At 43.7% G+C, this 12,899-nt stretch overlaps 1 protein-coding gene across 4 annotated transcripts in view; it reads right to left on the reverse strand.

Moving 5' to 3' along the window:
- naa20 (N-alpha-acetyltransferase 20, NatB catalytic subunit) overlaps window positions 1-12,899 on the reverse strand; it is a 169,142-nt gene that overhangs the window by 82,844 nt on the left and 73,399 nt on the right. For 3 of the 4 annotated variants that reach the window (XM_066676316.1, XM_066676313.1, XM_066676314.1), the window contains one exon: window positions 2,119-2,225. The exons of the other annotated variant lie outside the window; for it this stretch is intronic. The gene's annotated coding sequence lies outside the window, so the exon portion shown is untranslated. The remainder of the gene's footprint in view (window positions 1-2,118; window positions 2,226-12,899) is intronic. 4 annotated transcript variants of the gene reach the window in all.

A 12,899-nucleotide genomic window follows, 5' to 3' on the forward strand; every position in this document is an offset into this window, starting at 1 on the left:
GCAGGTAATAGTAGAAAAGACACACTTCTATTGATGTTATTGTCTGAATAAGCAAAGTTTTATAGGGATTGAAGTTAATTATGAAATTAATAGTCAGCGAGCCTTAGCTTAATGTGTGACTCAGCTGGAACATCGACAACTGAAAATATGATTAACATATCCCAACCTACAGCTCTTATTCATTCATTATCCAGTTCAGGGTCACGGTGGGTCCAGAGCCTACCCAGATTCACTGAGAGCAAGGTGGGAACACACCCTACTGGGGTGCCAGTCCATTGCAGGGGAAAACTGATTCACTCACACCTACGGACACCTATGGAGCACCCGGAGGAAACCCACACAGGTCACAGGGAGAACACACCAAACTCTTCACAGACAGTCACCCGGAGGAAACCCACGCAGACACAGGGAGAACACACCACACTCCTCACAGACAGTCACCCGGAGGAAACCCACACAGACACAGGGAGAACACACCACACTCCTCACAGACAGTCACCCGGAGGAAACCCACACAGACACAGGGAGAACACACCACACTCCTCACAGACAGTCACCCGGAGGAAACCTACGCAGACACAGGGAGAACACACCACACTCCTCACAGACAGTCACCCGGAGGAAACCTACGCAGACACAGGGAGAACACAACACACTCCTCACAGACAGTCACCCGGAGGAAACCCACGCAGACACAGGGAGAACACACCACACTCCTCGCAGATAGTCACCCGGAGGAAACCCACGCAGACACAGGGAGAACACACCACACTCCTCACAGACAGTCACCCGGAGGAAACACACGCAGACACAGGGAGAACACACCACACTCCTCACAGACAGTCACCCGGAGCGGGACTCGAACCTACAATTCCAGGAATCATTCCCCATTTGTTGTAACATTAATTTATTCCGATCTATACTCTCAGGAATCAGCCACTGAGAGCCACTGTACTCTTGGCCCTCATTGAACGAAGTAGCTTTTTGGCCTCATCTCAGCAACAAAATGGCACATAGCCTTCCAGTTCAACTGCTTAAAATACTTAAGGTATTTAAACTGCAAGAAGCTCAGAACAGAAGTATATAATTATACACCTCAGTACTATATAGTTCTACTATTTAATTATAGAACTACACATGTAATTGTACTTTTACTGGACTAAAAACATTTTGAGAATATTTTATTAAATGTTTAGAAATATTCTGAAAGAACTATTTATGCAAATGTAGAATCAGGGTAAACTGGAAGTGCACTTTATCAAAGCAGAACAGCAGTTTACCGGGTGATGCCTAGCATTAATGCTGAACTCTTATTGTTCTAAATACAACAGATGTTGTCCTTTATACCCAGTTTCCTTCAGGTTCCACCTGATTAGATTCATTCTCCCTCAGTCACACAATTCTGCTGAACAACGAATGCAGCACAAACTTTCCAAACTACGGCTAACGCAACATCACTGGACAGCTATCACGCTTGGAGGAAAATAATAGCCACCCAGTTTTACGTGAACTAACAAAGGCTCATGTTAGAAAGCTGTGCCACTTAGAGAACTCCCAGGACACTGATTTCTATGTTTTACTTTTTAACCTTCTCAACCATTCACAAGAACTTTTGAAATATGTAAACATGCTTCTTTAAAAGAAAAAAATACAAATCACAGGAAGAGTGTGCATTAGTTTTGGACGCCATTACACAAATGCTTACTCTATTATGCTGGCAATTTGTAAAGTGCACAGAGGAGTGTAAGTAATCAAGGAAAACTGCAATCAGACATAATTATGAACTAATTACACCAGCTCAGTGGCCAATCAGAGCTGAATATTCAACAATGCCTCAAGCCAAAGCTCTGTACTAAAGGCATGACAATGTCATCTACGCTCACTCTGGTGATAGATCAGATGCTCAGAGTTTAACCCAGAATCAGTGTGATAAATGAGTTTCCGTTTGTTCCATCAGGGTGTTAGTGGAAAAGCTGACAGTAGACAGGAGGGTACAAGTGCTCTTTTATGTCTAACTCCTGCTTACTCATTGTGGAATTATTTTGGATGGACATAAATCTGTTACATAAGATCCAACATTGAAACCCATCACAGTTTCTGGGATATGCAAATACTTACCGTTTACCTTAATAGGCAATGAGACCGAAACTTTCAAATGCGTCACTGCACTCTGTGTACACAGGGAGGATTTTCCTCATCTATTGCTTCAAAAGCTCTGCTCCAGTCTGGAAAACAGGGTAGACTTTGGTTTAATACTTTAAAACGCTTTTTTTTTTATCATTGCACAGCACTACAACGGCATTAGATCTCTACATTTAACCCATCTGTTTTGGCAAACACACAGTCAATCATACACATAAACACACACAAAACACCTCAACATTGGAAATGTCCAAGTAAACTCAGTATGATCATTGGAAAGAAGCTTAAAAAAATCTGTGAAGATGTCCAAAATGAAAAGGAGGCCCCCAGTTTAAAGAGGGGGGGGGGGGGGGGTATAAATAACAAGATAATACACTGAATAGTGATTAAAGTCATACACATATATCTCAAGTTGGCACGGTGGTGCAGCAGGTAGGTGTCGCAGTCACACAGCTCCAGGGACCTGGAGGTTGTGGGTTCGATTCCTGCTCCGGGTGACTGTCTGTGAGGAGTGTGGTGTGTTCTCCCTGTGTCTGTGTGGGTTTCCTCAGGGTGACTGTCTGTGAGGAGTGTGGTGTGTTCTCCCTGGGTTTCCTCCGGGTGACTGTCTGTGAGGAGTGTGGTGTGTTCTCCTTGTGTCTGTGTGGGTTTCCTCAGGGTGACTGTCTGTGAGGAGTGTGGTGTGTTCTCCCTGTGTCTGCGTGGGTTTCCTCAGGGTGACTGTCTGTGAGGAGTGTGGTGTGTTCTCCCTGTGTCTGCGTGGGTTTCCTCCGGGTGCTCCGGTTTCCTCCCACAGTCCAAAAACACACGTTGGTAGGTGGATTGGCGACTCAAAAGTGTCCGTAGGTGTGAGTGAATGTGTGTGTGTGTCTGTGTTGCCCTGTGAAGGACTGGCGCCCTTGCGCCCAATGATTCCAGGTAGGCTCTGGACCCACCGTGACCCTGAACTGGATAAGGATTACAGATAATGAATGAATGAAATATATCTCAACAGATAAATGTTACACAAAACAAAAATTAACAAAAATTAATTAATATGACAAAAACAAACCGTTTGAAAAATGTAGAATTTGCATAATACTTTTTAATATTATATCTGTAACTATTCACAGGACAAGACACCCCAAAATACCCTATACCAGCCCATAAGAGCTTCACAGAGGTCCCAGCTCACACTCTTCCTAACAGCAACCACTACGTCACTAGCTCTTCTCAGGGTTCTTCAGGTAAGCACAACCTTGTCCCTGAATCACACCCATGACACCTCCAGAAAGCTCATCCGTGAGGTCCAGCATTAAAGCTCATTTTACAGACCTGTCATCCTCTAATATGTAGATCCACATCAGACTCCCTGATGACTAAGGCCAAACCAAGGCCCACTGGCACTGTTAATGCTGACTTAGTGCCACCAGTTCCTTTATTCATTCATTCATTCACCTTCTGTTACCTCTTCATCCTGTTCATGGTCACGGATGTCCTGAGTGTACTCAGAACCATTGGGCACCAAGCAGGAACACACCCCGGACACGGCATCAGTCCATCACCAGGCAGCTCTCGGCTTTACGGAGCGCGGTCTTCATGCTACGTTCTGTTCGTGCAGGAGCTCACTAAGCCTCAGACTTTGTTTTGTGTTATATAATAAAGGTTAATCCAAAAGGATCTCACGTGAGTCAGTGGAATGTATGAATCAGCCAATCCTAACAGTTTGTTTATCTTCAGCACGAGTCAGCAGTCATTGGCAGTATTTTGTTTTCCAGTTGGGGCTACTGTTGTGTGTGTGTGGGTGTGGGTGTGTATCTGTCTGATCACTTTCAATTCCTGGGAACCAATGGGTGGGTTGAAGTAGCGTTACAAGCAAACTCCATGTACGCACTAGGCAGGCAACACCTACAGATAAAAATTCCCACCATGACACTATACATCAGTGCCTTGCTCAGCAACTGGCCATATTTCAATCAATTTATAAGAGAATGACAATAGATAAATGGAACGTAAACCATTACTGACATATAAACCAAGCCTCAGTCAGTCACAATGACTCTTAGATGGCAGAAGAAGTGAAAGCTCTTAAGTAGATCAGTCCTTATGCGTCACATGATCAGGAAAGACTTTGTAAAACAGAACACAAGTCAATCAGGAACTACTGACCTACCAGCTTGTGTCTTAAATACAGCCGACACAGAGTGATACACACAAACACATCAGTGCAAATGGAGTACACAGCACGGGCAGGAATGAGCAGTGCCCTCGACAGTTGAGTTTCACTGGGATTTCCGTCTCTCGTTGCTGTAGAGACCAGGTTAATTTGTGTGAAATTGAGTGATTGTTATTCTTTCTAGGAGAGAACATATAGATATTGTTTGGTTTTGCACTTATGCTGTGTTTAATTCTCCATTTAACCTTTTAGGTGTCAGCTCTTGCCCTGAGCTCAGAGTATTTTAGATCCTGACCTATTTGCGCTGGCTAGAATACAAGCTTGGATCAAACGCAAGGCAATTTTGTAAGTTGCACATGATAAGAGCTTCTGCTAAATGTCAGAAATGCAAATGGTCGGTCTGTATGCACAAAATAATGTTTGTCATGGCAACAAACATCACGGTCCAATACCACTCTGCTGTGCCATGACGAGAAGACCCACAGTGGGTCACGACCCCCTGACCTATATGTTTTACTGGTGTTATGAGTGACTGTCAGAGATAAGCATCTAAAAACGCATGTCCACATGTCAAAATATTCTCTTATATTTGACTGTGAATCCAAGCTCAAGGCTGAAGACATCTGACACTTAAGCAACAGCAATGAATCAGTGTCAATTATAATAGATTGCCAAGCATCAAAAGCCTTTAGTTCGTGTATGTTGAATCTTTAGATTGTTGGACTGGTATGCTACATATTTCTCCTGTCAGAAGTTGACAAATGAGCCTGATGAATTAACCTTCTGAAAACAGTCCCACGCTGATGTCTCTACTCTGCTTAAGGAGTCGGTCTTCCATTATGTTAATCATTAAATGCGTCTGGATTTGAACAGCACACGTGGTTGAGCTGTCAAATCTGATATACACCCTCTTCCCTGAAGGTCCCTTCAGAATGCAGTGAGGGATATTTTCCGTGATGGCAGCTCATTCTCTGGGCTGTGGCAGCCTTTTAAAAAACACCCAAGTCTTGGAGACCAGCCCAGTGCAAGGCCAAGTTTAAACAAGCTTCCAAATTAGATGCTTTTCACGTATCTGACCTTGTCCTTTGAAGTATTAAAAGCCAAATATTACATTGAGCTCGGTTATTCCAGTTTCTACTTGTATATCGCCACAGAGCTTGATGCTATTCGATGGTGGGGAGAGAAAAACAGACAGAGAATAACAGACCTTCCTGTAAATCAGTTTTCTCATGCTGTTTGTTAAATAATAAAATCTTTTTCCTAGCAGTTTGCAGGCAACACATCATCAGTCCAGTTTGAGCACCCCCACCCCCTCCTTTTTTTGTTTGCACCTGCAGCAACTTATTTTATGATTTACAGAGAGCAACAAATCTAGATTTATAAAAAGATATCCTAAGCTCCCAGTGAAATCGTCTGAACAGGCTTTCAGGAACTGAGGGGAAAATATTTAAATTTCCTTGAAAAACATTACCTTTTCAGAAAGGAATATGACAAATTTATAACCGTTATTATGTCCTAAAATGTCTAATTCTTAACATAAATTTAAAATGACACAAAGAAACTAATACTGCACACATTAAAATGATTGTTATTTTTATTTAAATTACATCTCTAGTGATGTATTAGTGGTTTTATTAAGCAATGTAAACAGTTTCGCTACTGTTGATTACATCATTTTTATGCAAAACTCTCTCTCTCTCATGCATCACACACACACACACACAGCTGCTGTGAGAAGTTCGGCACTTATTTTTTTTATTTCATGACTGCCTTCATCCACATTATTTGTCTCTTATAAAGTCGTTGATGGATTTGTTCTGAGCTGTAAATTGTAAATCATAACAGATGAACAAGACGTTGTTTTTTCCAGAAATGTAAGTGGAGAATTTTAAATGAACTTGTTTGTGTGCTGCCAAATTTATCATAAAAACTACTGTTCATTTCATTTCATTATCTGTAACCGCTTATCCAGTTCAGGGTCGCGGTGGGTGCAGAGCCTACCTGGAATCACTGGGCGCAAGGCGGGAATACACCCTGGAGGGGGCGCCAGTCCTTCACAGGGCAACACAGACACACACACACACTCAAGCCTACGGACACTTTTGAGTCACCAATCCACCTACCAATGTGTGTTTTTGGACTGTGGGAGGAAACCGGAGCACCCGGAGGAAACCCACGCGGACACAGGGAGAACACACCACACTCCTCACAGACAGTCACCCGGAGGAAACCCACACAGACACAGAGAGAACACACCACACTCCTCACAGACAGTCATCTGGAGGAAACCCACGCAGACACCGAGAGAACACACCACACTCCTCACAGACAGTCACCCGGAGGAAACCCACGCAGACACAGAGAGAACACACCACACTCCTCACAGACAGTCACCCAGAGGAAACCCACACAGACACAGAGAGAACACACCACACTCCTCACAGACAGTCACCCGGAGGAAACCCACGCAGACACAGAGAGAACACACCACACTCCTCACAGACAGTCACCCAGAGGAAACCCACACAGACACAGAGAGAACACACCACACTCCTCACAGACAGTCATCTGGAGGAAACCCACGCAGACACCGAGAGAACACACCACACTCCTCACAGACAGTCACCCGGAGGAAACCCACGCAGACACAGAGAGAACACACCACACTCCTCACAGACAGTCACCCGGAGGAAACCCACGCAGACACAGAGAGAACACACCACACTCCTCACAGACAGTCACCTAGAGGAAACCGGAGCAAAAACTATTGTATGTATTTAAAATAATCATGAATTTATAATGAGACTGCTCAAAATAATTCTTTATTTTTTAAATTTCCATTCCATATTTAAGCATATTACTGCTGATACATTTTAAACACCAATCCGCTGTAACAAAGACCATGTTTCTACACACACTTTCCATTCTCTCAGCTCCACTGACCGTACAGGAGCACTTTATAGTTCTACAGTTACAAACTATAGCCCATCGGTTGCTCTGGATACTTTATTAGCCTCATTTCACGCTGTTCTTCAGTGGTCAGAACCACCACAGAGCAGGTATTAGAGTGTTGGATTATTCTGAGCACTGCTGTGTCTGATCCACTCGTACCAACCCAACACACACCAACACATCAGTGTTACTTACAGTGAAAGGTTTTGATATGTGTTTTTTTTGTTTTGTTTTGTTCAATGCAGATTTACCAAATATCAAAATCTGATAATCAATGATCTAAATATCACTGTTATGAAGAAGCACTTATGTTTGCAAGATATTCATTGAAAACCACTGGGGAATTTGTCAGCAGCTCACAACAAACAGTTTACTCTGCACTCTCACAGACATGCATTCAGGTTGGAATGACTCAGCGGAAGTGTATTTATCCGTGTTTGGCCTGGTGTGGCCCTGGCAGAGACCCACCACTGAGAAAGCCACCCATGGACCATTGCTCACCGAAAGTTGGACATGCGTCCGCGCTCAGCGTGCTCTTCCTTCTCGGTAAACACACGCATCGCAAAATCTGTCCTAGAGGCTGTTTTTCTCACTCTCTTCCCAATGCACAACAAACCTATTAAACTCTCTTTCTCACCCTGCTTTCTGCGTGTCCTCGCTCGCGTGAGTCTGAACCTTCTCACCTCTTCAGCACATGCAAGCAATTTCCTCTTCTCTTATCTAACCTGGACTCTCAGTCTCTAGATTTTGAGAGGGAGGTTTTGTGGCATTTTACGATCCCTTTGTTTGCGTGATGATTTGGCTTCACCGTGATCTAATTTAGCTCACTCTGGACAGCGAAATGGAAGTTCGAGGCAGTCACAACTCTCCAGCCGAGACGTTCTCAGGTTTATTGTTGTGTCTTCCTGGGATTTCCTCCATTTCTGGCTCCAGCACACTCCTACGCAGACGAGCCGAGTGCCTTCTTGACTGTTTGTAAATATGGCATGCCTGGCGTGTGACATAATTTATTTAAAGGCACTATTTGTTTTTTCAGTCACTGGTGATTAATGTTACACACCTGCGTCAAACATTTTCATGAAGGAAAAAACAGTCATATTTGTGAGCTGAAAAGCTCTGGCCACATTCATTTTGCCTTCCATAATCATAAAGCATTTCTCAACAATGGAAATGATTTACTCTGTTGATGTGAAGTCAGTGAAATTAATGCCATTGTTATCCAAGTCTGAGTAGCACTAAACAGAGCTCGGAATATTTGTCTGAACCTGAAGTGAAGTAATGCTCACATAGGGTTCTGTGCTCTTTTTCTTACAAAATATAATTGGATAGGGTCCGTTTTGAATTTCAAATTTATTCTCAGCCCAACTTTAAACAGATTTTACCCTCTGCTTTAGCTTTACTCCAGACTTTTTTCTTCCCTCTTACTTTCACTGCTTTCAGCTAGCTTTTAGTCTGGCAGGCTGGAGCCACCCATTGGTGTTGACAGAATTTAGCCGCAAGGTCCACATGGCCGACACTTGTGAGGAAACGGACATGTGTGAAATAAAAACTAAACAGATTCAGGAAAGTCCAGATGCAGCCAAAAGCACAGTGAACTTGTTTGGTGAAAAGTGGGTGTTTGGCAGGTGGACCACTCTCAACCTAACAGAGACGTTAAACCCCTACACTGATACACTGATAAACATGTACCAGTAAAGCACAAACACACACACACAGAAAATCATGTCTGTGATGCTGCTGAGCTCATAATTTCTGATCAGGTCCTGGGGTAGAAACAGATGACCGAATGAGGTAAAGTGGGACTAATATCCAGCAACCGATGGGCTGCATTCTGTAATTAAACAAATACAGTGGAACCTCTACTTACGAACTTGATCCGTTCCGTGACCCGGTTCATAAGTAGAAAAGTTCGTTTCTCGAGTCAATTTTCCCCATTTAAAATAATGGAAAAGCAATTAATGCGTTCCAGCCCCCACCCCCGAGAGTCACTCTTTTTGCACTGATATATGTTTACAACACTCTCAGATTAGTAAAAAATACATGTAGCGTTACTAAAAATAAAAAATAAATACAGTGGTAACAGTAATAAACGACTGGCTGGAGGAGTAACACAGGCACTGGCTGTATGACGGGGGGTAGGGGTGGGTGGAATAACGGAGAGTAGGCGGTGAATGTGGGGAGACGAAGCGTAGATACGGCTTAACTTAGCACGAATTTCAGTGTCTGCTATTTACACTAATGCTAAATTGCTAAAGCTACAATGTGCTAATCTTAAAAGCTCACACAAGTCTGGGCGCTGGGAGACTCGCCTATTGGGGTCAGTGGCCATTTCCAGCCGCCGTCTCGGCGGAGGCTCGGGTTCGTTTCTAGAGTCGTGGTTCGTTGGTGGAGGCAAAAAATATTCAAATGCCCGGTTCGTATCTTAGAAAGTTCGTTAGTAGAGGTTCCACTGTATCTATTATATTACAGGTCGACCTATAAAGAAAGCAGAGCTCATACAGTGGCAATTGATATATCATTTGGAAGTTTCACATAAAGCATTGCTAATTTTCTTTTCCTAGCTTTGTACTTGAAGGCATCTTTAAAACAATGTAAATATAAGACAAAGTTATATTCTGAGCATGACTCAGTGCTAAAAGGGAGGATCAAAAGCTATGCATTAAAATGGGATTCATATCAGAGTTGAGAAAAAAACTCCTGCCCGGCCCTGTTCACATTTACAAAAGATGTTAGCGGATTCAGAGTGCAGCAGGATTTTTTTTTATTGTCTCCTTACAATATTTAAAGAGGTTTTCAGTTAACTTTATCAGGTACTTAAACAAAGTCATAATAGCTAGACAATTAACCAGCCACAAAGCCGTAATTAACGTAGCATTTTAAACCTTTTTCTCAGGCTGGACCGAAAGTGAGGTCATATTCTTGAAGCCGACGAAAGCAACACTGGGCAAATTACACATCTTTCACAGACAACGGGTGGGTACCCTGTGCTTTCAGAAAACTTACTGCACTCTTTTATTTGAGAGATTTGTGGACACAGACTGCGATAAACGTCATTTGTGGCATTGGATGCGAATTTTATTTTACTCACTGCATGTAAATGTTGTGAAAATTTATGTTCTGGAACATTCTTGGGAAAACACTGAACATAAACACTTTACGGGCTTCGTCCATTCTTTATATGCTTTATTTAACACCAAGTAGAATCAATAATGTTAAACTGGCAAACACCACTACAGAGGCCTACTGAAGGCATGGGCACAGCACTTACATTAACAAAGTGTTTTCATCTGAAGTCACAAGTTTGGAATACATTCATTCATTCATTATCTGTAACCCTCATCCAGTTCAGGGTCGCGGTGGATCTGGAGCGTACCCGGAATCACTAGGCGCAAGGCAGGAACACTCCCTGGAGGGGGCGCCAGTCCTTCACAGGGCGTTAGGAATAAACATTTCCAAATATTACAAAACCTATGTGTCTGCAGGTGAGAGTGCATTTGTACAAAGTGTAGTATATACGCTGCAGCCTCAAAAGAAAAACTACGGGTGGAGTTTGATAGATTTGGGGCGGGGTCAGGGCAGATTCTCTGAGTGAACACTAATGGCTGTTGTCTCAGTTCTGTGACTGACTGCCTGTCTACTACCCTAGGTGAGGAAAGTCCAAAGAACGAAGCTGAGCAAAGAGAGAATGGCATGTGAGAAACTTTTAAACTAAAATCAACAAATTAAAAACCATTACAGAATAAAATAAATAAATAAATAATGAAAAGAGCGAGATTATGATCAATACACATGCAATTCCTCTCCCCGTGCACGCGATTTTCACATCTGCACTAGCTGGAGGGATATTTACACATGAGAAATGTTAAAACTTGCAGGTATACATTTTCCACCTGGTGATTTTGCTTCCTGTACTTTTGATATTGATATGATGCCATATCTTAGGGCTGCATCTCAGTAGTTTAATGAAACTCCCTTTCCGAGCGGCTTTCCTTGAGTTTTTCTCACTCCGGCCAAAAAGCCGTAGAGTCTGATGCTTTCCGTGTGTTAATCTGGCCTCACTGTCAGGGTTCTGCCAGTTGAATTCTGATTGGCTACATGAACACCCATGTATACATTCTTCTGTGTATTGTTTTTCACTGTCATGTCTGTCAAATTTCTTTTCCTGCAGAAGTAGGTGGTTTTTGGCCACGGTAAGGAACAGCGGTAAAGGAGAATCTGGTAATGTGAGACTATCCTTGAGTTAGCCTCCATCCATCCATTATCCACCACTTATCCAGGTCCGGGTCGCGGGGGAAGCAGTCCAAATAAAGAAACCCAGACCTGCTTCTCCCCAGCCACTTCTTCCAGCTCTTCCAGCGGGATACCAAGGTGTTCCCAGGCCTGTCGAGACATGTAGTCTCTCGCCAGGAAGGCATCCAAGAGGCCAGATGCCCAAACCACCTCAACTGGCTCCTCTCGATGTGGAGGAGCGGCAGCTCCATTCCGAGTCTCTCCCGGACGTCAGAGCTCCTAACCCTGTCTCTAAGGGAGAGTCCAGACACCCTGTGAGGGTTGGGAGGTAGATTGAACGGTAAATCGAGAACTTTGCTTCTCTACTCAGCTCTCTCTTCACCACAACGTACCGGTAAAGCGTCAATCTCCAGCTCCATCTTTCCCTCACTCGTGAACAACACCCTGAGATACTTGAACTCCTCCACTTGAGGCAGGAGCTCATTTCCAGCCTGGAGTGAGCACTCCACCCTCATCGGACGGAATACCATGGACTCAGATTTGGAGGTGCTGATTCTCATTCCTGCCGATTCACACTCAGCTGCAAACTGGCCCAGCAAGAGCTGGAGGTCCCGACTCGTTGAAGCCAACAAGACAATGAGTCCATAATTCATCCAATCTAATGACTCACTAAATATAAAAGGGGCCTTCTTAGCATAGGTATACTTTCATTCATTCTCTGTAACTACTTATCCAGTTCGTGGTCGTGGTGGGTCCAGAGTCTACATGGAATCACTGGAAGCACAAGGCAGGAACAAACCCTGGAGGGGGCACCAGTGCTTCACAAGGCGACACACTAGAAACTGGAGCACCTGGAAGAAACCCACGTGGACACAGGGAGAACACAGCTAACTCCTCACAGACAGTCACCCAGAGGAAACCCACGTGGACACAGGGAGAACACAGCAAACTCCTCACAGACAAGTCACCCGGAGGAAACCCACGTGGACACAGGGAGAACACAGCACACTCCTCACAGACAGTCACCTGGAGGAAACCCACGTGGACACAGGGAGAACACAGCTAACTCCTCACAGACAGTCACCCGGAGGAAACCCACGTGGACACAAGGAGAACACAGCAAACACCCGGAGCGGGACTTAGAGCTGTGTGACTGCGACACTAACCAGCTGCACCATTGTGTTGATCAAAATATAATACATTTTATATGTAATAATTTAGCTTTCATAATGATTGCAACAACACTAAAGGTGGAAATGAGCTGATGTTTCTTTTATATACACTCAGAGTACATAGTGTCACTTCCTAGAGCCATTGTAAAATGACATGCAGGATTACTGGATTATATCCATACAGTTTTTTCTACAGCCATTAACCATACAGGTGCAGCTTTGTATTTCTACAGCTACACAATTAGGTC

The sequence above is a fragment of the Hoplias malabaricus genome, chromosome 7 (assembly GCF_029633855.1).
Source record: "Hoplias malabaricus isolate fHopMal1 chromosome 7, fHopMal1.hap1, whole genome shotgun sequence".
Classification (NCBI taxonomy): domain Eukaryota; kingdom Metazoa; phylum Chordata; class Actinopteri; order Characiformes; family Erythrinidae; genus Hoplias; species Hoplias malabaricus.